Here is a 22,984-nt window from a genome sequence, read left to right on the forward strand (position 1 = left end):
CCTGACTCGCAGGGTTGTCATAAGCACCAGGGAACTTGTCACCAGCCTCCTTCACTGTCCCCCTCTCCAAGCCAAATTACCCCTACTCCACACAATTCACCTGCCATTTTGTCTTCAATGGGGGAGAAGACGGAGTCATTTGGGGCTATCTACTCTGTGTCCAGAGCCACCCTGATTGAGAGGAGGGAAGTTGGAGAGACGTCCATCTCTGGGAAAGGCCAGAGGGAGGTGATCCCGGGAGGGCAGGGATGTAGGGAGACAGCCCAGGAGATTCCGGAGGCAGAGAGGCCCCAGAGCCCTGAAGACGAATTGGGCCAATGCCAGGAATCCAATCCCTCTGCATCAGGGGGCTTGGGAAGAGCCTGCAGCTTCCCTGGGCACTTGGCAGGGAAACTGAGGCACTTGGGCAATAGAAGGGCCTAACCAGAGTCAGTGACAGAGGATCGCAAGGCCCAAGCTCCAACCACGCAGGCTCACAGGTGGGCCGTGAAGGGAGACCGCTGTGGTGATGCCACCAAGCCCGCCTCCTGAACAACTCTTCCTCCTCCCCTGAGCTTACTCTGGTCTCCGCAGGCCCTAGACCCGGAGCCTTCTCCCCTCAGAGCCTTTTCTCCACACCGGTGCCTTCTCAGCAAGGCCTTCTCTCTTCCTCAGCACCTTCCGAAATCCACATTCTTCCAGGGCCATCCAGAGAGCCCCTCCTCTGTGAGCCTGGCTCCTCCCACCTCCCCTCGGATCAGTCCCTCCCAGCCTCTGCGGAAGCCCAGAAGGGCAGGGCTTTAGCCCTGTGTCCCCAGCACTCTGCAGGGAAGCCTGGCAAATAACAGGTGTTTGGGAAACACCCCGTAAGGAAGTCATCCCGGAGGGAAGCCTGTTCTTTCCTCCTCTTCCCCTTCTGCCCCCACGCCAGACACTGGGTCTGCAGGAGCCGGAAACAGAGGCGGCTGACCCAGATCAAACTTGAGTGATGTCCTTGGCTGGTCCCAAAGACTTCACTCCTCTGAGAAAAGGAAGACTTTTTTGCCCTTCACCTCTCAGTTGCAAAGCTCTTAAAGGGACCTCACCTCTTCTTAGCTCCCTCCTCCTTCCTGCTAGTTCCAGGCAAATGTCTGCCTCCTCTGGAGCTCCCTCCGCCCAGGCCTGCCTGCCCCTCCGCACCTCTCCCCCCTCCCCTCCCACCTCAGCCCTGTAGCAGGGAATGTAATTAGGCCTTTCCCCAGGACGGCACCCCCTCCACACAGTTGGACTTCCCGTCCAATGGGGGATAATTTATGGAAATGGGTAAAGGTGTTTTAAATTATTCAATTTAAATGTAAATAGGGGAGATGGTTTCTCTGAATAAATTGTCTTATTTGTGTTCTGCCCGACTCCCCTCCCAGGGAAATACAGAGCAGTTTGGAGCCCTCTGGAGCCAGGGCCCTCCACTTCTCTTTAAGTAATATGGGACCAGCCCATGCCCCTGGGGGGTGGTGATTTGGACACAAAGGCCCCTGACAACCTCTGTCTTAGTTGGGGTCACAAGACAGGCCAAGTGCTCACCACAGGCTGACCTACCCCCACCCCACCCTGGGAGAACTACGGCCAAGCCAGGCCACGGATGTGGGCAGAAAGCAACTCCTCCATCTCTGTTTGCTGGGGAGTGACAATGGGTCAGGTGGCTCTAGCCTCCTCCCCTTCTGCCCAAGGTCTCTTTCCATCTGAGTCCCAAGCAGTGGGGGCTTTACCTCCCTGACAAAGTCCTTCATACTCTGAACCCTTCATGCTGAGTGACTATGGGCCATCAACTATTCTCAGAGTCTTTCTATCTGAAACAGGGTCCCCTCTGGGAGGAAGGGGGACAGGGTGGTCCCTAGGCAAAGAGCTGCCTTGAAAGGAAAGGACCTTTCTTCACACATCTTGGACACCATCCATGTGCCAACGGGAAGGCTTTTGAGGATGAGGAGGGGGGCATTCTTTGGTCCCCTCAGCGCCCCCCCAGATACCAGCTTTGCAGTCTCTTGGATTGGGCCACCATTACACATGAGTAACCAGCGATCAGTGTAGCCATTAGAGGGTTTTCAGGGGCATTGAACATGGAACAGCTCAAAGTGGCTCACATATATGGAAATTTACTAGCTCTGGAAACCTGGAGGTAGGGCAGAATCTGGGTGTGGATCTGGTGTGATCTGGAAGTCTGGTCCTGTTTCCCTGTGATTCTTCTGTTGTGTATCCATCATCCTCAGACTAGGCCACAAGATGGCTTAGGGCAGTTAGGAGCCTTATATCCACCCATGACAATGTTCAGAGAAAACCAGAAGAGAGCAACTCTCAGAGACTCTTCCAGAAGTGTACAAAAGACTTTCCCGCACCCCTCAGAAAAACTCTCCTTGCACCTCATTGGCCCATCCTGACCAACTGCCAGCAGCGACTGGGATGACTTTAGACCAACCAGGTCGTCCAGGATCTGGGGGCAGGCTTCTGGGCCAGGAACTCAGTCCTACTATCACTTCTACCCCAAAGCTGGACACTTCCATTTCTACCCTCGCCTGCACACTGCATTTGCTCTTTCCAACCCGCTGTTCCCATTTCTGCCTTGGTGTCACTCTACCCTCGACCCTCTCAGCCCTAGGAAGATACCCATTCTTGGACACGGAGTTGACATCCCAAAGGCCCCTGAAGAGATATGCCCGTATGAGTTATGTTGCCAACCCAAGGGTGTTCCTCATCCTGGTCAGCCCTGCGCACGCACACCCACTCTAGCCCTCTGCAGGAAGAGCCAGAGGAAATAGACAGGCTTTCTGGAATCAATTTCACGCCCTTGGGCATGAAAAACAACTAAGCAGGGAGCTAATGGCCTTGGGTATCTGAGTGATGCATCAACTCCCTGAAAAAGAAAGCCTGACCTCAGATGCTCTCTCCATACACACTTTTTCTCCATACATTGCCCTACTTGGAGCAGACTCACAGAAGCCCCAGCTGCACCTTCCTGGGCATGGACAGGACCTGTACTTCCATTTCCCTGGGTAGCACACAGCCTCTCATCAGCCGGGGGCCTGGGGAGACCTAAGGCACAAAGCACCTGGCCCCCCACCTTAGCCAAGAGTCCTACACTACAGACAGAGACACACCACCGGGATGCAAACCCCAGACGCTTTCTCACTATCTGTGTGACCTTGGGCAAGCCACCTAAATAGTACAGACCTCACAAGGGTCTTCTGAGGATTCCATGAGATACTGTTTGCAAAGGGCTTAGCATGGTGCCTGGCACAAAGTCCTTAATAATCTTAGCTATGACTGTTTTTATCCTGGGTCCCTGTCATCAGCAAGTTCTTGGTCCATCTAACCTGAATGCTGTCCACACTGCCTTTGACGGCCATACCAGCTTGTTCTGCTCCCAATGGTCCTGGAACTGAGCAGCCCCCAGTGTGATGTGGTGGGAAAAGTAATAGTACTGGAAGCAGAAGAGCTACATCCAAACCTCATCTCAAGTCTATAGCCATGATCTCTTTACATCCAGTCAGCATGAGACAGATTCTAAGTACGCGATGACTAGCTGTGTGGACGAACGAAGATCGCTCTGCTTCTCTGAGCCACATGCCACAGCGGCCTTGTTTGTACGTGAGAAAGGAGCACTGTCCCCAACAAAGTCACAGCGAGGACGAAAACAAATGCAGTGACATCTGAGAGAGCGTCTGGGATGGCAGGTGGCCAAAGAGGTTAGTGGAATCTGGATCTGCTCAAACGCTCAGCGAGCCAGACTTAGTTCCCTGAGCATCCTCCACCTGACGACAGAGAATAACCCTGTTTCTACAACCTTCACCCCTCCGTGTCTAACCCAGCAAGTTCTGCCGTGTTTCTTCAGCCCAAGGAGCACTGATTTAACGGTGAGAAACCAACATCAGATTTTACCAGAAGTAAGTAAAACGCCTGCAGCTGTCCACAGGAAGGCCGATGTCCAGGAGAGGGCTAGTGGCTCCAGACATTGACATGTGTACCGCGCTTCACAGTTAACAAATGAGCGGTCGGTTAGGATCTTACCAAATACTTTCACTGACCAGTTTTGCCAAAGGGGAAACTGGTTTAGACTGGGGAACCAACTTCTCCACAGTGGTAGAGAAGGATATGAACTCACTTTGTAATTGGTGTCTCTCTCCACCCCACTGGGCACTCTGCCCCCTGCCAGCATGTCCTCCCACACCAGCCTGGCAGGCCCTTTCAGATCTTCCAGCCCAATATCTGGCAATCTCCTGGCACAGAGCAGGTTCCTGATAATTAATCGTCTAATCTAATTATCAAATTTAATCCAACTACATCATTTCACCAATGAGGAAACTGAGGCAGAAAGCGAAGAAGTGAAGAGCCCAAGGTCATGCAGCTGGATGGTGATGTGAGGGACCCACTAACAAAAGAACAGGAGCTCATCACAAAATGTCAGAACTAGAAGAAGCCTAGGAGGTCACGGGGTCAAGGCCCTGCCCAGTCCTTCCCTGGTGATCAAGCCAAGTTCTCCCACTCAGACCTTGGAGGAGGGGAAACAAGAGACTTCAGAGGCTGGATATAGCAGGTTGATTGCAAAATGTCCCCAAATCCTCCCCGTCCTATATCCGTGCCCCTTGACAACATGACTTTGCAGTTTCTCCCAACAAGAAGTCAAGTCTATTTCACCTCCTATTGAATGCAACTGCCTTGTGACTTGTTTGGACCAACAGAGTTCAACAGATGTAATGGCATGCCAATTCCAAGGCTAGATCTCAAGAGACCTTGCAACCCTTCCATGCTCTCTTAGAACCCTGCCAGCACCATGTGAGCGAGCCTGGGCTAGCCTGCTGGAGGATGATATTTCAAGAAGAGCCCAGTTGTCCCACCTGAGGGCTCCCTAAACGCGCCTAGGGCCAGATGACTCCCAGACATGAGAGCCCAGAGATCAACAGAGGTGCCTCCTCAACCCATGGCCAACCACAAGTACACAAGTGACCCCAGCCAAGACTGGAAGAACCACCCAGATAACCCACAGACTCATTAGAAACCATGAATCTAATTGTTTCAAGTCACTGAATTTGGGGGCAGTTATAAAACACTAACCAACAAATACATTGGAGCCTTCAGAAGAGACAAATCGTAGCCACAGGCAGAAGTTGGGATTTGTGCTCCAATAGGGCCTTGAAGGGGTAGGACCCTTTCTGTAAAGAGCCTGACAGAGCTTCTGCCTCCTCTGTCTAGCCCCAGGACCTGTGAGGTCAATTCTAGCTTCAGTCCTCCCCCGCCCACCCATCTCGGCATCTGCGAACCACCCACTCTGTGGCAGTATCCAAGAGGGTTAAGGACTCCAGTGCTCTGACCAGGGAGGGCTGCCATGAGACCTGAGGCTGTCCATAGCCCCAGGAGGAGCTCACCTCAGAGACAAAACCCTGACAAAGTCCTGGGGTGGGATCTCAATGCTGGAGAAGCACAGGGGCCCAGGCCTCCCCCCGCCCCCAACCCAGGGGGAGCAATCAGCCCCGGAGGAGCCGAGAAGGCCGCTTGACATTTGATGGGAGTCATTATCAGACACTTATTCCCAATCAGGGCTCAAGTACCTCTGAGGGCCCCTCTGCTGCCTTCTCATTCCAGGGAACATTCATGTGAGGCGGGGAAGGGGCACCCAACCCACCCAGATCTGGGCAAAGGTCCTCATGACCCATCCCTCTGACTCTAGCCCCCTCTTCTCCTCCTGAGGCCCCCAGGAGCAAGCTACAGCAAACCAGAGTGTGGAGAGTGGGGACTCCAGAGCGGGGACTCCTGGGTCCTTGGAAAGCCTGGGGCACAGGGAGGCTCAAAGGGATGTGTGCAGGAAGGCCAGCTCAGAACTCAGATTCCTGTGGGGCTCAAGAAGAGCTCTGTCCCCAAAGCTCAGGCCCCAGGGCTCCTGAGTCCCTGTCCCGGGCAGCCACCTCCTCCTCCAGACAGTCCTCCAGACACGTACCAAAACTCCCTCTCTCGAACCAGACAGCCCCGCTGCTATCTTCGGAGAGTCATGGCTCAGGAATGTGAAGGCCTTTTAAGGCTCTTGCCACTCAGAGGAAGATCTTGGGCCAGCCACCTAACCTCTCCTGTTCTGAACAAAGGACAAGGATCCTGCAGGAGGCTCTTGTAGGAATCCTATTCTTTAATGTATGGGAAAGCACTGATAAACCGTAAAATAAGGGCTGGGTCCAATTGTCCCCAACTGGATCCTCATCACAAATATAAGCAAGCTCAGATGATCCAGATGCAGGCACAGGATGGTAAGGGTGTATGCGCGTGAGCATGCGTGTATGTGCATGCACGTGTGTGTGTGTGTGTGAGTGTGTGTGCGTGTGTGTGTGCGTGTGTGTGTGCGTGTGTGTGTGCGTGTGTGTGTGTGTGTGTAGCTGTCTCACTGCATGCTACAGCACTCCAATACCAATATTTCATGATTTGGGATTATCTGTGTGTTTTCACCATCTATGTTTCTATTCAGGCAGTGAATCAACGGTATTGATGTGTTACAGTCAGAATGCAAAGGCATTTTCCAGTTAAAAAAGAAAGGTAGTAAAAAGCCTTGTAGTGGGTTTGACAGGAGAGAGAACACACACACACACACACACACCCCTATGCTCTCAAGGAACTTAAGGACTCAAATAACCAAATATAAAAAAATAGAGAAAAAGGGGGCTGGAGAGTCATGAAATGATGAGTCCTGAGAGCGGTCAATCCAGAAGGCTTCCTGGAGGAGGAGATAAAGTCTGAGCTGGATTTTGGTAGAAAGGCTGGGCATGCAGGCAGCAGGGAAAATGGCTTTGGGAGGAGGACAGAAATGGATCAGTTTTATGCATTCTTGTTATCAAATGACAATAGCTATACTTCACCCTTGGAGAGCAGTTGACGATTTACAAGGCTTGCCAATACGTATTTCCTCATTTGGTTTCATTACAGTCCTCTGTACCAGACAAGTCAGTTTTTATTATCCCCATTTTACAGATGAGGGAACTGAGGCTCAGAGAAGTGATTTTCCCAGTATCTCCAAGCTCACTGACAGCGGAGCTAATGGAAGCGCCCAGGGCTCCTGACTCTTACCTAGCCCAGTGCCTTTCCACGGTCTCTCTCCAATCCTACCCCGCCACTGTGTCTTCCTCTGTCTGTAAGCTCCTTGGGGGCAGGTACTGGGTCTGGGTAATGGACTCTGGGCAGTGCTTGAGAGATCAGTCTAGGAGAAGAAGTGACATCTCTAGGGTCAGACAGAAATGAGGCCCTACCCATTTACCTTGACTTTGCCTATTAGTCCTCTTTGCACCTCCGTTTCCACGTCCCTAGAATAGACTATTACAAAGACGAGAAGAAGGAATGTCTTGGAAGCACTTAGCACAGTTCCTGGCACATAGTATTTGCTCAATTAATTGCAGGCACCATCATTAAGCTCTTGGTTATTGGGTTATTATTGCTAATCAGAAGACTTTCTTCATGGCCATTTTGTACCAGTTTCTTCCTTCCAGGATAAATGGGTCATTTAACACCCACACTGTGACCATTCATTACTGTCCCAAGAGATGGTTCTCAGCAAGCACAAGCAACATGCTTCTCCCTTCAGCCAGCTGGCCCACATGTCTGGCCTGGACCCCATGGCCCGGAGGAGCCCCGGGAGCCCTTCTGCGCCAATCGGCGTCAGGCCTGACCCCTCAGCCACCTGTTGAAATACGTTTCAGTTGCCAAAGCTCTCACTTCTATTAAAAGTCCATTTGCCAAGAAAGTGGAAAGGTAATTATGAATCCCAGTCTTAAATCACTCTGCTGCTGAATTATTAAAGGGAAGAATTAAAAATAATCAGGCTTTTTCATTACACTTCATAGCAGGGAAATTAAAGGTGTAAGAATGTATTTTTTTCCTCGAATTTAAGTATTCATTTTAGAGATTTATAGGGGAGTTGAAATGATTCCCTGCATGCCCGGCTCTCCCTTTTATGAAAGGGGGAGAAGGAAAAAAACCTTGTAAAATTAAGAGGGAGATAGAGTGAAGAAGGGATTTAACATAAAGAAGTACAACTGAGTGTTTTGCATTTTAATACATTTTTTTCTGCACAATTACACCATTGAGTGATATGGCAGAGAGAGATTAGACTGCTGCTAATTTCAGATACTGGTTGCAGAAATGGCAAGAGGGGGTCTCACTAGTTGTCAGGTCAGAAAAAGCATGCTGGGGCATCCGACCTGGCTCCCCAGATCTCCAAGCACTGGGAGGTAGGGCCTGTTTCAGCACCAAGCTCCTGGCACCCTCTTTTCTTCGGGGGAGAACAGGATGAGGGTCCCTGCTCATTTCACAGAGCCAAAATCCAAGGCACTAAGAAAGGGAAAAGCAGCCGCCAGGAGCCTGGGACCAAAATGGGAGGGACACGGAAGAGAACTTCCCAACTAGTTTTCAGGTCTGGAAGAAGGTGGAAGAGAGAGAGATGGGGGGTGACTTTCCACCTACCCTCCCCATTTCCTCCCAAGGTGGACTGTGAGAAACAGAACTATCCAGAGTTACAGGAGACAGACAGGAGGATTCTGGAAGGCCTTGCCCTCAGAACTGAATCCTGAGAGCTCCTGATGGCTGAGGACAAGGATTGATGAAGTCCCTGCCTTCCCCAGTCCCAGCCAGTGGGGGGGGGGGGGATGCAGACCAGACTCCCCAGAGTCAGGTGACTAGCAGGTATAAACTCCTCCTCTCCAGGGACCAGGTGCAGAAGGGGGAGACAATCACAGCAGACCTGGAGGGGATTCTTGAAGGGAGGCTTCTGGGAGGAAGGGAGCGGGGAGGGAGGACAGTTTTCAGGCAGACAGAGGCACCAGGGCACAGAGCACACCCGTTCTTCCTGCTTTGCTGCAGCTGGAGACCACCGCGCTCTCTCCCTGCTGGGGGCAGTTTGAGGACAGAACAAGAATCAGATGCCATCAACACACAAGGCAACTCTGGCAGCAGCTGGGAGGTCCCAAATCAGACCCAGGGGAGGGCGCTAAGAGCGGGCGGGTCCCATCCAGATGTGCTCCAGCAGCTGGCCTGCCTCTCCTTGGGGACGCCAAGCTGGAACACCTCTGTCCCGCGTCCCTTCCACCTACACAGGCAATGACTGGACAGGGGAGGGGGTGGGGCTCCCTTGATGGAGCACGCAGCTGCCCGCCCCCTCCCCGGAGATGGTAATGAATTGCAGGGAAACGCGCTGAGAGGTGTCAGAACAATTTCTATTAAACATAATTTCCTAATGAAAAGGTTACGAGGGAGCCGGTGGAGCTAATCAGGATTGAATGCTCACTCCAACCCCCTCTGAGGGAGGGGCTCAAGGCCTGGTCCCTGGTTCCACCTGGTCTGGGCTGGAGGGAAGGGCCGTGGGGCTGGGGAAGGCCCTGCGCTGCTTTCCACGCATCCATCTCAAGGTCTCGCACGTACCTATTATTAGGAGCTCGCAGGGTGCCAGGCACCTTGTTAAGTGTTTTCCACGTCTCATAGCCTCATAACATCCCTGCAAAATGGCAGTTATGTTCCCATTTTCAAGATGAGCAAGTTGAGACCCTGAAAGGTCACGGGGCTTGCCCCAGGTCCCATCTCCAGCAATTGGGAAGCCAAGGCAAGATTCTAACCCAGATCCGTCTGATGCGAAGCCATACTGCAATGCCATCATGGCTCCCCACCTCCAGGGGCCTGTCCTACTCCATGGCTGCATAGTCCTTTGGAAGGGCAAGTGAAGCCCTAGAAAGGGGGCAGGGCAGGGCAGAAGTGCAGCAGAATCTGCCTGAGTCCTGCCCAGGTACCCACCCTCCACCCAGTCTCTTACTGATTTGGAGTTCTGTGAGGAAAGAAACCAAGGTCATTTTCCAAATGGTTCTGTCTCCTCAGAGACTGGCACGGCGCCCTGCTGAGCTGGGAGGAGGCACGCTTGTCAATGCAGCCAACTCAGGGGTGCTGAGAGCCCTATGAGTCTTTACCTCGAGAACAGGAGGCACTGACCCCATGCAAATTGCGCCCCCACCTCTGGTCCCAGAGAGTGTCCCCAAACAAAGCTTGTCTCTGAGCAGAGACCCCGCCCCTTTACTCTCCCCTCACCCTGGATCTCAGATGCTAAATTGCTACATCACGGCTGTGCTGAGGGTGGAGCCAATGTGGCCAAAACTGAGAAAAAGGAAAGGGCTTTTTCAGAATGTTCATAGATTCTCCCTAAGCCCTCAATTATAAACTCTTTAAAGATGGCCTTGGCCTTTACTGGTGGAGGTTGGGGATGGGGAATGGAGCAGGAAGGAAGTGGATCTGAGACCAAATGGTAATGAGCCCTATTCCCTTGAAATTCAGAGGCTCCTGATACCACCAAAGCCCAACTGGGAGCAGTTCCGGGAACACTGGGGCTTTGCTCTACCAGAAGCTTCTGCAGCTGTTGAGACACCTCTTTGGAGGGGGGAGGAATGTTCCAGATGTGCCCCTTGGGGACAGAGGCAGGCCCTTAACGTCCTCCAGGAAGCTCACCACCACCCCGCTATCCTGTGGGAGAAGGGGACTGAGCTGTGGGAGGGGCCCAGATCACAGAATCTCCTCCCCTCCTCCCATCTGTGCCCACAAAGCACCTCCCCTGCTCCTTCCCATCCACTGTCTCTCCACCCCGGGCAAGGAGCCCCAGGTTCTGCACCCCGCTCCCAGCAGGGTGCATCTCCCCACCCCTCATTACAATGAAGCTGTCCCCGACTGTCAGTGCCTGCCTTCCTGGGACCTTCAAAGCCAGGGACAGCATGAAATACACAGCCACCTTTCCAGCTCCCACTCCTCACACAGCCCCCTCCCTCTAATTCCTCCGTGCAGATTAAACTTGGATGTCACAGCTCTGGCTGAGGACACCCAACACTTACATTCTCCAGAAACACCGGAGGCTGCTTCTGCCTCTAGGCAAGAGGAGCTCAGTCCCTGAGTGTTGGAGGTGCGGCTCCCCCAAGCCCCCACCCCCCCACCCACGCACCCCTTAGACAAGGCTCCCTGGAAGGCCAGCAAGGTTTTTGCGGGAAACAGCAGTGGTTTTCCAAGTGTGGTTCCTGGACCAGCAGCATCAGCATCACCTGAGAACTTGTTAGAAATACAAATTCACAGATCCTATCCCAGGTTTACTGAATCAGAAACTGGGGGCAGGGCCCAGCACTTTGGAGTTTAACAAACCCACAGGACAATTCTGATTCAGGGTTAGGTTTGAGGGCAGCTGAACTAAAGACCTGCTCAACCAGCATCCAGTCAACCTGACAGAGAGAGTTCCCTGGGCCCCCAGGGCTACGCTAAGGCTGGCAGGGAAGAAAGATACCACCTCCCCTGCACCGGGCTGGCTGTCCATGGCCGATAGGAGAGGCAATAATCAAGGACCACTGCAAGATCAGCCTGAGGATCCTGGAAGGTACAGAGGAGGTTAGCTGGGTGCTACAGGGAATGAAGGTTCTATGGACAAGGGCAATTAAACTAAATGGGGGCCAAAAAAGTAAAAAAAAAATACATTGAGACCAAATGCAAATCAAAATCACAATAAGATATCACCTCACACCTATTAGGATGGCTACTATTTTAAAAACAAAGACAAAAAAACAAAACAAAAAATAAACCAGAGAATAACAAGTAAGGATGTGGGGAAACTGGAACCCTGTACCCTGATAGTTGGAATGTAAAATGGTGCAACCACTATAGAAAACAATAGGAAGTTCCCCTAAAAACTACAAATAGAGCTACCACATCAGCCAGCGATCTCACTTCTGGGTATGCATCCAAAAGAAAGCAGAACCTCGAAGAGATATTTGCCCATCCATGTTCACATCAGCACTATTCACAACAGCCAAGGTGTGAAAGCAATCCAAATATCCACTGATGGATAAACAGGTAAATAAAACAGGGTATGTCATACAATGGAGTATTATTCAGCCTTAAATAGGAAGGAAATCTGACACATGCTACAAGATACATGAACTTGAAAGACATACCAAGTGAAACAAACTAGTCACAAAAGGACAAAAACTGTCGGACTCCACTTACATGAGGTACTTAGAGCAGTCTGATTCCCAGAGAAGTCTGGGATGGTGGAATGGTGGGGGAGAAGGAATGGGGAGTTGTTTTTTAATGGGCATGGAATTTCAGTTTGGGAAGATGAAAAAATCCTGAAGATCTCTTGCACAGTAATGTAATTATAATTAACACTATTGGACCATATCCTTAAATGTCTAAGATGGCATTTTTGTATAATGTGTATTTTACCATAATTTTTAAAAAATTTTTAAATAATAATTGGAGCCAAAATGTGGACAGGAAAGGGGATGATAACTCCAGCAAGCCCCATGGGCACATGCATCCATTTGCCAACACATCCTCTACTCCACTGGGAAAGGAGCAGAGCAGGCATGACCATCCCATTTTATGGGGAGATGAGCCAGAGAGGAAGGGTGCTCCGCCAAGGTCTCAACACCAGTGAGTGGAGAGCTGGGGCTGAGGCTCAGCTCCTGACCCCATGCTGGTAAAGAACCCTCATGGCAAAGAGCCTTCCAGCCCTGGAAGCTGCAGGCCTGCACTGTGGCAGATTCTCAAGGAGCTGAGGGTGCTGTTGGGGGAAGGGGGCCTGGGGTTGGGCTGGAGGGGTGAGACTATGGGGTATATCCTGGTAATGTACTGCTCCAAAAAATCATTAACAGCCTTCCCTTCATTTTCAGCAATGTCCCAGTTTGGAAGACAGATAACATTCACCCCAACTATAAGTGACTAGAAAGCCAAGGAGCAGAGAGTTGAGTGGAATTTGAAAGGAAAGAGGAAGCAGCCCAGCTTCTTGGGGAGAAGAGCCCTTACAAGGATCTCAGAAGGTCCCTCTGACTGTGAGCAGTAGACCTGACGGAGGAAGGAAGGAGGGCACAGAGGCTGTGGTCTGGGGCATGGGAAGAGTGGAGGGTCAGTAGAGTGGGACACATGGGCCTTCCTGTGACCCCCAGGAATATCACATACCTTCCCTCAGCTGCCATTCTCCCCCACCGCCCTTCTCCATCTCACGCCCTGGGCTCTCCACATGGAACACAAGAGCAGGACCCTCGGTGGGAATTGGCCATGGGTTCTCTTCCCCCTCTGAGGTCCCCAGTGCCTGGCTTTGGGCCAAGGCAAAGTCCAGACCAGCTCATACTCGCCACCACATCGCATTGGCCAGTCTCAGCCTGGGCCAGCCTCTCTCCTTCAACGCTCCCCTCTGTCCCCAGCTCACCCCTCCTGACACTAGAAAAGCCCCATGCCCTCACCCCTGCAGCTGTTCCCCAAACACCTTCTCTTCTAGGACCCTCCCCTTCCTAACTTCCCCAGCTTCACAGGCACACAGCCTCAGCACGCCTCAGCATTTACATACAAACCAGCCACCTGCTTTGCCTCTGTGAGAGTCTCCTCCTCCATGAGGAGTACTCCACTCTCCTCTTCCTCCCCCACACAGCATGCACAATGGACCAGAGTCAGAGACACACGGCAGGTGGAGAGTAATGGGCAGGAGCCATGGCCCACCTCCATCCTTTGCCTTTGCAAAGTGATAACGCTGTCTTCTCCAAACTTCCCCCCTTGGGGGAATGTTGTCAATGCTGACTTTGACATGAGTTTGTCGATCCCTGGCAGTGAGGGAGGTTGGGGCACATGGCCAAGTTCCAGTGTCTGCCACAGATTCTCAGCCATGTTTATAAGGAGGGATAGGAGAGGAGGGAAGGAAGAGCCACTCTGCACAACCCCAAATTTTGAGGGTTCAGGTTCAGTCTGAGATGATGGTGAGGGATGAAGTGAAATGCTAGGGTTGAGGTTACACCTGAAGATAGTGTTTAAGTTAAGATTCATCTTAGGGAGGGGATAGGGTTGGGCTGAACCTCAGATTTGTATCGGGTTCCAGTGTGAGTTCTGGTTAGAACTCTGGTTAAGAGGAGCTCTAGGGTACAGACTGTGATTGGGGACTAGGTTATTGCTAGCACTAAGGCTTGAGCTAAAATTCATCTTAGAGTTAGATATGTCTGAGGGTTCTGGGATTTGCAGCAGAGGATCAGTGCTATGGGCTTGGACAGGAGATCTGCAGGTTACAAGCCTGGCAGACAACCGGCCGAACGGTGCCAGATGGGATCTGAGGCCAGCACCGTGGACAGCTCCAAGGAAAGTGCCTTGGTAAGCAAAGAAGCACCTGAGGTGTTCCTAGCTGCCTTCCCCCACCATCCCTCCAATGACATCATGACTCTGAGCTATTCACCCAAGACTGACCTCTGAGAAGACCAAGGTAGCACCATATCCTCTAGAGAGTTTGGGTCTCCCATCTTAGGGTCTCTGCCTTTCCTTCAGAATCATTAGAACCCTACATCCCCTGGGCCTGGAATCTAGATTCTAATTAAGAAATCTCTGGTTTGGGCCTTTACAAGATGATCATTTTCCTAAAAATCAAAGTTTTTCAAATTCAACTCTTGATGGCCAGATTCACTCTACTCTGTTTGACGTATCTCATTCCTCTGATTACTCTTCCCCACAGGGAAATCAGAGAGATTCCCCAAGTCTTTTCCTCTTATCTCTCTCATTTTCCCCTCATCTCCTGAGCTCTGAGGGGTAGGATGGGACCCAGGTGAGGCCCTCAGGTGGGTGCACAGCAGAGGGCACACAGAGGCAGGCAGTGTGCAAGGGTCCGGATTTCTACCCAACCGTGGCCAGACTGAGAACTGCTCTTCCCCTCTACAGCCCCAGGCGTGGGAAGAGTCCCCAGAGAAAACTTTAGAGGTCTTCAGCCTCAGACTGCCAATCTAGCCCCACAGAGTAGGGGGAAGGTCACCGACATGAATTGAACACCTATTATGTGCCAGACTTTGCCTACATTATCTCACTGAATCATCAAACCAACCCACTGTGCTGGTTGGTAGGCGTGACCATCCCATTTCTACAGATGAAGAGACTGAGGCTCACTAGCAAATAGCAAATCTGGGATTTGAACCCAGGTCTGTCTGGCCCTCGGTCTGTTGGCCCAAAGCTCATACATTTTCCACACCATGAACTCTGGTTGTTAAAGAGACCTTAAAATCAACCTGGCAGGAACTCTTTGCCTTCTTGTCAGATGACCTCATAGGATCACTAAATCTGGCCTGGGTGTGGCCTATCCATGTGTCCTGGATGTCCTAAGGCTGGGAAGAGGGGCCTCTCCTCTGCCTGCGGTGATCCCCTTCTAGGGCCCAGAAGCTTCTGTGAGCTGCCTCCTAGTGGGCAGTAGGTTCACACGATGGTCCAGCAGTTAAGCAGTGTGGTTTCTTCTGAGCCCTTCCCCCTACCACCCCAACAGGGTATCTCCAGGGACAGGTGTCCATGTGCTATGGATACAGCCCTGAAATGACCCCCTAGGGAGGGGAGGTGGAAACGTCCCTGAGCCCCTGAAAGGAGCCCTGGGGAACTAGCCAACCCATCCCTTGGAGGTCACTGGGGCTGGGGGGCAAAGGTGACCCCTGAGAGCAAGAAGACACTAGTCTGGAAAGGCTCTAGGGGAGCAGCGAGTGAGCCTGGCTTCCCTCCTGTCCCTCTGTAGTAATTAACAGGCCTTTGTTCCTGTCCCTGATCTCGTCTGGCAGAGCCTTAATCATCCTCTTCCCTGCAATGAGCAGCCTTCTCATTAGGGCCTTAAGAACCTCTATTATAAACATGTAAATGGAACTCAACGAGGAGGGAAATATTTGACTGCTCCAATTTCCTTTGTGCTGCTGCCAGCTTTGGGCTGCGCACGCCTGTGATTTCACTGCTCAGCAGCCCATCGCCAGCACGCTGCCCTACTGCCCTGTCACACAGCTCCATCTTCTCCTATCGGAATTTAATTACCTTCTCCGGTAAATGTTTGGAGAACCTCTCTCCATCAGTTGATTCTGAAGTCCGGTTTTTATTCCAAGATACTTAATGGCACTTGGGCTGACGGCAGCCTGGGAGCAGGTGGACCCGGGGCCCAGGGAACGCTTTAACAATGGGGTTAGGAAGGGTCATTGGAATTACTCCCCTGCCTCTGAGCAGGTCAGTATTTCAGCCAGAGAAGCATATTCCTGAGACTCCTGCTAGCCTGGACTGGAAGTTCTTCTTGATGTCTGCCTGATGCTGGATGAGCCTTTTTTTTTCCCCCCATTTTAGTCCTTGATGCAAAAGGAAGAGCGCTATTAGGAAGAAAGCCCATCCACTGCCTAAGAAAGAAGCTGATGATATGATCAGCATCTCCTCCCACAGCCATGATGACTCTTCATTGTCATGGGCTAAATGGAGGCTTGCTCCCTGGGGGCCCAGGGCAGCTGCATGTGAAGGACTCCCCAGCATGCTGAGTCTTTCCTGCAGAAGAAGTGTTCATGTGCCTGAGTCCTCCTCAATGCTAGAGATGCCAGAGATGCTTGTCCCCACTTGCCTTCTTTCTGAAGCCCTTGTCAAGTGTAAATTTCCATTCTATTCATTCTTCAAAACCCAGAACCCTCCTCCTCCATGAAGCTGTCCCATACCGTTAAGCCATAGCCATCCCTCCCACCACCAACTTCAGAACACACCGTCTGCCACTATTTGTCCATTTAATGCGTGTCACCTGTGTGACAGGTCCCTGTTGGCCCTTAGCTGGTCACATGCATAAGTTGCATTCATCTCCCCAATTGGATGAATTATTCCGAAGTGTCTTTCCTGCAAAGTGGAGACTGTGTCCTCACAGCCCTGAGCACACAGCCTGGAACAGGCTACCACCAGGAAACTTCATTTCTCTGAGTTGGTGGGCAGGTGAGTAGATGGGTATGGTGGTTAGAGGGTGGCTAGTTGATGGGGTGACGGGATGGGTCGGTGGATGAGTAGGCTGATGGTGGATGGACTGGCAAATCTGTTAGAGGGTTGCTGGGGGTGGGGGGTTAGTAGGAGAATGGGTGCACCAGTTATGACCCTACTATCTGTCTCCTCTTGATTGCCTGGGATCATGGCTGGACTCTGCAACCGTTTCTCCTTGGCCAGCTGGTTCTGTTAAGCTTTGTCAAAGGGGCTGGAACACTGCAGGATGAAGGGGCTTCTCTCCCAGGCTCCCGCAAGGAGGCATCCCTCAGCATACTGCCTCTGTCAGCACCCCAGAAGGCAGCCTTCCAGGGAGTTCCATCAGCATGGCACCTCAGCAAATTCTTCTGCTGTCCAGTGGGCCTCGTTGTACCTTCCTTTAATGGGGTCCCGTCGGCCCAGGGTATGCAAATGCAGGGAAGGCTCTATGGGATTTGTTCCTTCCTCTGATGCTCTGCCACAGCCCCAGAGGTAGTGACCACTCTCCACATCTGCTATTCCCACGTTTCTTTACAGTAGGGAGGCAATCCCTTGTTACAGCTAGTAAGTAAACCTTAATAAGTTATCTCCTGTTATAGTTAATAATTCTTTATATTAAACCTTTCCTGTTAATATTACTGTGCAGTTTCTATCTCCTGATTGGACAGTGAGGTAGTGGTTGATTAGTGAGCTAACTCGTTAGTGGGGTGGTAGGCTCATTAGTGGGGTGTTAGGATGGTGGGAGAACAGGTTGGACTGGTTGGTTGGTGGGCTGGTTGGTAGTTGCTTAGAAGGTTGCTGTGTTGGTGGTGTGCCATGGTCTAGGGTAATATGTTGGTCGGTGGTTGGCAGATTGGTGAGGGGGGTGATGGCTTGATTGGCAGGTTGCTGGACTCAGCTGGTTGACAGCTTCACTGGAGAGTCTGTTGATAGGTTAGTGCTTTAGGATATGGGGTTAGCATCATGTCACAGGGAAAGACAAGGCCCAGGGAGGCCCTTACAGTGCCAGTGAGGCTCAGTTTTCATTTCTGCCCTACCCAAAGGGACCCAGCCTTCCCCCAAAGCTGGAACCCTCACGGCCATGCCATGGCTACTAGAACATCTCTGCAAACAGAAGCAGCAGCCTGAGGAGGAGGCTTCTGGAGAACATGGAAGTGGCCGGAGGGGGTAATAGGCATTAAGCCTGGCCTACATCCCTCTACCACCCCATGCTGGGCCCCAGCTGCTCCTATAGGCTCTGACAAAGCCCCCAAGCTACGAGCTGAGTACCTAGCACCCAGAGGGCTTTCCAGAAAGGGAACTGAAATATGTCGTCCTTCAGGACGGATTTGGGCCTCTGCCCCATGAAATCTCCTAAGACGCTGACCCGAAGGCATGGACATCCTTCCGGTGATGGACCACCCTTCTACCCCATCCACGCTTGGAATTCTCCCAGCACATTCCCCCACTGTTCTGCCCAGCGGGACTCCCAGACCCCCTTCCACTGTCTGTTCGATCCTGCCCCCCTCACTCAGCTCTCCCTCTGCCGAACCATCCCTCTCACATCTCCCTCTTCTGGATGGTCTTTGAGGCTGGGCTGAAACCCAGCAAGGCATGGTCTCTTCTCCACAGCCCTCGCTGCTCCCCAACCAACCCCCTGGGTCCCCACCCCAATGCCTTGTAGGTGGCCTGGCCCACACCCCAGACAGAGCCACCACCAACACATTTCTAAATTGCATCTTTCAAGAATCAGAAAAACAGACTTCAGAAGGAAATTGCTTTTCCCCCGCTCAGTCTAGATGGACTACTTGTTACTTGCCTTTTTCCCTCCCCCACAATCTCAGGGGAAAATGAGATCATGTCTAAAGCTTTTCTCTGTGTTGGGGCCAGTCACTATCCCTCCTAAGGCCTGTAGGCATCAGGAAAGACCACACCCCAGGGGGTGGGGGGCAGGCACCCCAGCTTCTAGCCCTGTGGACAGGCTCTATTCCAGGGTCCCCCAAGCCCATAGGCCAGGCCCTGGGGGAGGCAAGGGCAGGGTAGATAGGGGTGGGGGGCTCACAGAGGCAGAGAGCTGGGCTGAGCTGGGACAAATCTGTGAAGTGACAGGTTGTCTCTGTTTCCTGAAGCACAACCCCCCCCCTACACTTACCCCCCTACTGCATTCATAAACTCACAAGCTACCACCACCCAGCTAGCCCTTTCCAGGCCTTCCCCAGTCACTGCCCTGTAGGACCACTCATGTCCCGCCTCCAGCCTCAGGTCAAGGCAAAGCACCTAATTATCCCCATCACACGGAGAACACCGGCCACGTGTGCCAGGCCTCTGAGGCCTCAAGAGAGCATGCGCCTGAGCCAGCAGGCCCAAGTTCCAGTCCTGCTCAGAAAGCCCCTCTCTCTGCCTCCAACTCCTCCCCTGGAAGGGGCAGGCTGAGCCCTGCACTACCAGCTCAGAGGTGAGGCCGGCTTCTGATGCAATGATGCATGGCAGGTACCTTCGAGAGGGACAGCCTTGTGTTTCCTGCTCACTCAGGCCATGCCACACACCACCCTGAGTGTCTGAAACACGTGCGCTCGCTCTGTCTTCACAAGAACCCGGCAGGTAGGTCTGCTGTCATCTCACCTAAAGAGGCGGAATCAAGGTTCAGAGAGGCTATGCAACTGCCAAAGATCACACAGCAGACACGGCATGGAGCCATGCCTCAAGTCCTCATTCTTGACCTTCACACTGCGTTGTCAGGTGCTTGTCTGTGTTTCTTAAAAGAAACCTTGAAAAACTATCATCCGGGGGCGCCTGGGTGGCTCAGTCGTTAAGCGTCTGCCTTCGGCTCAGGTCACGATCCCAGGATCCTGGGATCGAGCCCCGCATCGGGCTTCCTGCTCGGCGGGAAGCCTGCTTCTCCCTCTCCCACTCCCCCTGCTTGTGTTCCCTCTCTCGCTGTCTCTCTCTCTGTCAAATAAATAAATAAAATCTTAAAAAAAAAAAAACTATCATCCAAAGAAATAAATGGAGGAAGAATTTCAGGCTCTGCATATTTGGAGGAAATACAGGGGTAGGAAGAAACTTCTAGAACTCTTAAATTACAGTAACAGTGGCTGACAATTGCTGAGCACTGACTATATACAAGTCCTGTTCTGAATTCTTCATTCCATAAATTATCTAACCCTTATAACAACCCTATGAGATAGATTCCATTCTCTCCAAGATGCAGCTGGGGAAACTGAGGCACAGAGAGGCTATAAAATTTGTTCGAAGGCACATGACCAGTTAGCCACTGCACCTTGCAGCCCCAGTCTGGCACCAAGGAAGTTGCTTTCCCTACTGCAGGCTCCTCTGCTCAAGCCAGGGGGAATGGCATGGGCCGGGGGGCAGGGGGACCATGGGATGAAGTGGGGCTAAGGGTCCCAGTGAGAACCCCAGACCTAGGGAGGGTGGGTGTACCTCTGCCCCTGGCTTTCAGGGCAAAGTCCCCTTCTCTCTTGGTCACACCCCTTCCTCCACCCCCAACCGTCTGGTTAGTGCCGCGTAAGGCCAAGGTGCTGATGGCGGCGGGGAGGGTTCAAGGCAGAGAGACATGGGCATGCCTGTGGCACATGGCTGTTAGGCCAGTACCTCTGCCCGTTCCTTCCACCCCACCCCCACCCACCCTCCCAACCCCCCCTTGAGGGTCCCATGCCTCTGGCCTTCTGTGCCAATTGCTCCCACCTTCCCCACACCCATCTAGCCCTTTTCCTGGCACCCAACTTCAGACGCAGGGCTCACCCCAGCCACTGTGACAGTAACAGGAGGCCAACAGCCAAAGGGACAGTGACTTCACCTGGGCATGAGGCTGTGAAGTCCGAGACTGGCTAGGCGGGGCCGGGGACAGGGGAACTGCTCAGGAGATGGCAGGCCAGTGACAAAAGCATATGTTGGCTGAGCAAATCACACTGACTCTTAAAGAGGGCCCGTCAGGAGGAGGGGCGGCAGGACCGTCCCCCCACCCAAGAGGTCTGTCACCCTCCCCTTCCTGTCTCTGGGGCTTCTTCCGTCTCTACTTGGTCCCCGGGCCAGAGCCAACCCCGCCCCACCCCCACACACGCACACCCACCTACAGAGGTAATCCACGCTGCCACAGGATCCTGAAACAGTTTGAAAGAATGCATACACGACTCTAAGATTCAATGTATTAAATGGACCGTTCCCTCAAAGCAAAAGAGTGGCGGGGCCTCATCTTCAGCTGCATGAGGGTGAAGCTGGTCCACAAGTGACATGTGAAGGAGGCAGGTGGCAGAGACCCAGAGATGGAGGTGACAGTGTCCACAGATAGCGTCCGAGAGAGACTCCAGAGAGACACCAAGAGAAAGCCTTGGTCCCCGGCAGCTCCCCAGACTCCTGGGCCAGAAACACTCCCTTTTCTGTTAAAAACAAAGACACGGGGCGCCTGAGTGGCTCAGTTAGTTGGTTGACTGCCTTCAGCTCAGATCATGATCTCGGGCTCCTGGGATCAAGTCCTACAACGGGCTCGCTGCTCGGCAGGGAGCCTGCTTCTCCCTCTCCCACTCCCCCCGCTTGTGTTCCCTCTCTCACTGTCTCTCTCTCTCTGTCAAATAAATAAATAAAATCTTAAAAAAAAAAAGAAAAGTAAAGAACCAAGACACAAGGAAGGAAAACAGAATAACAAGGTGAGATCAGAGGGACAGTTTTAGTATTCTGAAAAATTCACAAAATTAGCGCTGGGCATGGGGGTCACCAAAACAGAGAGGAAATAGCAAGAAGATCCATGACAAGCCCCTCGAGATCCATGAGATAAATACTTGGCACTGGAAAACAGGAGGTGTTGGCCTATTTTATTCATCGTGGTCTCCCCAGCACCTGGGATGGGGTCTGGCACATAGTAAGTGCTCAAGAAATACACTGAATAAATAAATGAATGAACACCTGTTTCTCAACGCAGGCTAAGGTTCTTCTGGTTCTTAGGCCTGAGGAAAAAATACCACCATCTGTGGGCTGTCCTAAATGGGCCATGGAGTAATGTGGTGGGGAATTCATTCATTCATTCATTCATTTGCCCCACTAGCTCCCGCTAGTGAGCACTACTCTAGTACAGATCAGTGAACAAGATATAAGAATTCCTACCCTCAGGGAGTTTCCGCTGCATGGGCAGGAGACAAACAGTACACAGTAAAGGCACGCCGCTGAGTAACTGGCCCCGTACAAGGGGATACGGATCAGGGAGGAAAACCACAGTTACGGGGTTGAGGGGTGGGCTGGAGTGACATTTCCGCAAAGACGAAGGAGGTGACACAACGTGCCAGGAGGCCCCCTGGGGAAAGTAAAAGTTCAGAGGCCCCAGGTGGAGCCTGCGGGCGTGTGGGGTCAGGGTGGCTGACCCACATGAGCCGGGCACCCTGGTAAAGCAGCCAGGTGGGGTCACAGCTCCTGTGCTGAGCGCAGACTGCGGGGGACGCGGGCGGGTGTAGGAGGCCAGGCAGAGGCCACACACAGAGTGGGTGCGGACAGGTGGCAGAAGATGGTGGAAGGGCTCAGATTCCAGATGTATTTGGGGGTTTCGCAGGCAGGATGTCCTGATGGATCAGGGATGGGGTATGAGGAAAGGAAGGGAGCAGCGCGCCTTGCGGGGCCCGCAGGGAGCCTCCCACACCAAGCACAGCAGGGTCTGGCGTTCTGCTTCTCATCCCGCCCTTGGCACAAGCTAGGTGCAGGGCCATCGACATGTGGAGGTGTGAGGGACATCTCCATCCCTCAAAGTCCTAGTGTAACCTTGAGGAAACAAAACTATGAAGAGCCTGTGAAAGCCGCCCTGTACAGTTATGATGGATGAAAGCAGAGATCCTGAGCGCTGTCTCCCTGTGAGACCTCCACCACCATGTCTGAGAGTCCTGGGGGCCACTCCCCTCCCCCAATCCTTTTGCCATGCTATACCTAAGGCAGGAAAAATTAATAAGATGGCCTGGTCTAAAAGAGGAAGGAAAGTGAGCACTTCCTATGTGACCAGATTTATGCCTGGCCCCACAACCTTCATCTCTCATCCTGGCAACAAATCTGTTACCCAGCCAGCGGTGAGGAGCCACACACCCCCCCCAGGGCTTATCTACCTCCGCCCTTCAGAATCCTGAGCCCAGATGCTTGCTCTGGGCTTGGGCCTCTGATTCCTCTACCTCTCCAGCTCACTCACTCAGAGAAGCTTCTGGGTCAGGCCCTGACTCTGCCCGATGTTGGCACTGGCAGGCTGAGCAGGTAAAGGGCCTGAGGCAGC

The 22,984-nt window shown here is 52.5% G+C and overlaps 1 long non-coding RNA gene across 6 annotated transcripts in view; it reads right to left on the bottom strand.

Moving 5' to 3' along the window:
• LOC115943077 (uncharacterized) overlaps positions 1–22,984 on the bottom strand; it is a 256,070-nt gene that overhangs the window by 130,046 nt on the left and 103,040 nt on the right. The window lies entirely within an intron of this gene.

This window comes from Leptonychotes weddellii, chromosome 11 (assembly GCF_054177405.1).
Source record: "Leptonychotes weddellii isolate Sample4059 chromosome 11, ASM5417740v2, whole genome shotgun sequence".
Taxonomy (NCBI): domain Eukaryota; kingdom Metazoa; phylum Chordata; class Mammalia; order Carnivora; family Phocidae; genus Leptonychotes; species Leptonychotes weddellii.